The sequence below is a fragment of the Spinacia oleracea genome, chromosome 5, assembly GCF_020520425.1.
Source record: "Spinacia oleracea cultivar Varoflay chromosome 5, BTI_SOV_V1, whole genome shotgun sequence".
In the NCBI taxonomy this organism is placed as follows: Eukaryota; Viridiplantae; Streptophyta; class Magnoliopsida; order Caryophyllales; family Amaranthaceae; genus Spinacia; species Spinacia oleracea.
In genome coordinates this window covers 42,943,943-42,947,405 of record NC_079491.1, presented here as the reverse complement: position 1 = coordinate 42,947,405, position 3,463 = coordinate 42,943,943, and the positions used below count along the sequence as shown (strand labels likewise).

The following is a 3,463-nucleotide window of genomic DNA, read 5'->3' as shown; positions in this document are numbered from 1 at the left end:
GAAAAAAAAGTACCAATTTTTGAACACTATAATACGTAGAAGCTCGATTTTTAAGAAGTTTATTTTAAATAACTAGATAGTTAGGCGCCTAAAAAATTGTTAAGTAAAACCTTAGCTTCTAGATACCACTTTGTAACACCCCGACAATTCCCTTTTTCTAAAACAACCCTTTTATAAATATAACTATAGAGAATTATTAAGGCATTATTGCCCGTGTGAAAACGTACGGCTTATTCAGAATTTTGCAGCGGAAAACATAAAACTAACTTTTAGGTTCATAAATAATCGATTACATACTAAGTCCAAAACCAATTAACGGAAATAAGGAAATACGAATAGTACGACAACTTTCAAATATAAGTTAACAACCCAAATCACTTAATAAAACAAATATAACTACAAGCTCTCTAATCCCGATCCCAATGATGCATCATCTTCAAACCTGTAGATGGGCAACGCTTATTGATCCTTAGAGACTGCTCACCAAAGTTGGGTCATCACAGGATCAATAAGGCATAGCCATGATCAACACACACAAACAAAGCACGTAATCAGCAAAGCTGAGTACTACATACTAAAACAATAATAATCCTAACATGATACTATTAAACATAATTAAGGGCAGACAAAGCATGATAATCTGACGACCATACTTAACTAGACTAGGCTAGACTGGACTAGACTTTTATAACAATAATATTATTTTAATTGAAATAGGCAATGGACCGAGTTTTCTAGCTAAGCGAGGTACGGGCGCGACTCCGTAACCTCAGTGACCTGCGATATCGAGGAACGTTTGACTGAAAATAGGACGCGGTGATCAATCCGGTCCGAATGAAAGGCCATGGGCTACCACCATGAACCCCAACTCCTGTTTGTCCGTCACTTTAGACGTGCACAGTCTAAAGCTATTGCTACTCAGTTTCACTTTACATGATTTACAAATTGACACCCTGTTATGACTCAACAATCACATAAGGCATGCAACTCACATTTATTTATAACTGTTTTTATCTTGGAATTGAGTAAGTGACCACAAAGGCATCAAACAAGACTCATTCCAATTAACTCCAATCTTTTCTTTAATACTGATCAACCCCTGAATATGGGTATAAGGTTTCAACTTACTAAATAAGGTCCTCCGCCCTCATAAAGTAGTGAAAAGCTAAAAAGGGAACAACAATTAACTGATCTGAATTATATACTAAATAATCTAGTGTTCCCAATCAAACATGTTTGCATCAATCTTCCATACTAACATGTTATAATCCTCAAAATGCAATAAAGGTTTAATATGTTCATCCAACAGTATCAAACATGCAATTTCAACCTGACTAAGTTCATCAACAACATCAACATAACCAAGTTCATCAATAATTCAACATGGTTTCAACAATTAGCACACATTCCAAGCACACAGGTATGTACGTACCTTGTGTAAACAAACTGCAAGACCACTTTAATAATTCAAAAGTCGCCTAAGGAGAATTCTCCGCCTAAAACAACCAACAAGGATTCACAATCAACTTCTAAACATTCACAACAATAACAAAGCATTCTAAATACATCCTAAACATATTTAGAACTTTCCCCAATATCAAAACTTGAGTATTTGATTTCTTAGCATCATAATTATTGAATTAGTGATTGAAATTCGTTGAAAATTCTTTGCAAACATCGTACTTTAAATTTCAAGCATATAAATTTGTTTAAAAACTTCCCCAACACCAAATTACCACGCTTAGAATATAAAAATAATAGTTTTAATCATTCCAAATCATTCTACCATGATCCAACATCATTAAAAACTTAGAATTCCCGCTTTAACTAATTTAAATTCTCGTTTCAATCAATGTATGAAATCTGAAAATTAATAATTTAATCATAAAATATTAAAATCTGAAATAAGTAAATAAATCTTAAAAATCATAATTTTAATTCACTCCAACAATATTTAAATTAATACATATGATATAAAAAGATTAGCTTTGGGTTTTAAGAGTTAACCGACGAGAGAGGACGACGGTGGCAGGCGGTGAGGCGCGGCCGGAGGCGGCAGCACTGCTCGGCGACAGCAAGGAGAGGGTGGCGCGACTCGGTTGCTGCTGCGCAAAAACCAAAACGAGCGAGGAGAGCAAGAGCGAAAAAGATCGTGAGAAGGGTAGCGAAGCTGCAAGAAACGAACGAAAGAGAAAGGAAGAAGAACGAAGGAGAAGAAGAAGGTTACCGTGCAGCTGGCGGTCGCGGCGGCGGTAGGTGGTCGGCGGCTGGGGCTGTGCGAGGTTCAAGCATAATCACGTGAGGAGGGGTGAAAACGAAGAAAGAAGAACGAAAAGAAAAGGGGAACGAAAGAGAAAAGGAAGGACGACGGAGAAGAGCTTACCGGCTGTGACGAGGACGGTGGAGGTCCGGCGGGTGTATGGTGGCTGGCGGCTGGGCAGAGAGTACCAAGGTTTGAGGGTTTGCTAGTTTACGTGAGTTTGAATGAGAGATAGGTTTTGCTTCTTTTTTTTTTCTCTTTTGCGTTTTCACGTGAAGTTCAAATGGGGTTTTGGCTTTGTTTATTTTTTTATTTTTGTTTTACGTGAATTAGAGTAAAGGGAGGGTTTGAGTTTTGGGTTTTAATATTGGGCTTTCCCAAGTGGGCTAGAATTAGGATTTAGCTTTTATGATTCGAATCCAAAACTGAATAGGATCGTTTTCTAAATTCAATCAATTTTCGTAATTCAAATTCTTTTCTACTTAAAATTCTAAAATCATTTTCGATTTCGTAAATCGTTGAAAATATTAATATGTAATAAATAAATATATGTTAATTATATATTTATTTCCAAAATTCATAAATTCTTATTTAAATATATTAAATATACGGTAAAATATATAAATGAAATGTATAAAATTACGGGGGGATTACACATATACTTGGTATTATACCTTGCAAAACTAATCTATCGAGAACGAAATCGCGCTGCAGACTGGCTTGCCAAGCACCGGTAGCTCAAACTCACGAGATTATAATCTTGGAGGATATTCCCTTAGCTCTTGTTAGATTATTCGGTAGCCACGACTCATCCAGTTTCCTATTTTACTTTTAGCGGTTAGCCATTTTATTTCTTCTTTTGGCTTTAAAAAAAACCTTGTAAAAACTGATCCGAACTCAAAAAATTGATCTGATTAACCCGATCTGTAACCCGATTTCGACCTAAAACTACGAACTAAAATCAAATCGAAACCCAAATTAACCCCACCAAAAACCGAAACCGAACGAGAATTGATTTGACGTCTTGAAATGACCCGATACCCAAATCGCGCAAAACCGAAGTAACCCGAACCGATATTCACCCAAAATGAATTAAGTCGAACCGCAAATAACTTTGAATTTTTATTGAACTCGAATCGATCCTAACCGAAGTCCTGTAACCAATCTGGACCGAAGAAGAACTAAATAACACAATTTTAACTT

At 36.1% G+C, this 3,463-nt stretch overlaps 1 long non-coding RNA gene across 2 annotated transcripts; it reads right to left on the bottom strand.

The window, feature by feature from the left end:
- Positions 1–221: 221 nt before the first annotated feature.
- Positions 222–2,885, bottom strand: LOC130460991 (uncharacterized). 2 transcript variants are annotated; one of them, XR_008921272.1, is made up of 5 exons: positions 2,384–2,885; positions 2,228–2,273; positions 2,008–2,105; positions 1,433–1,496; positions 222–476 (listed from the first exon to the last, which is right to left on the bottom strand). It is a non-coding gene; the product is annotated as an uncharacterized lncRNA (long non-coding RNA). The 2 variants fall into 2 exon arrangements; XR_008921273.1 differs by having other exon boundaries at positions 2,008–2,273.
- Positions 2,886–3,463: the final 578 nt, after the last annotated feature.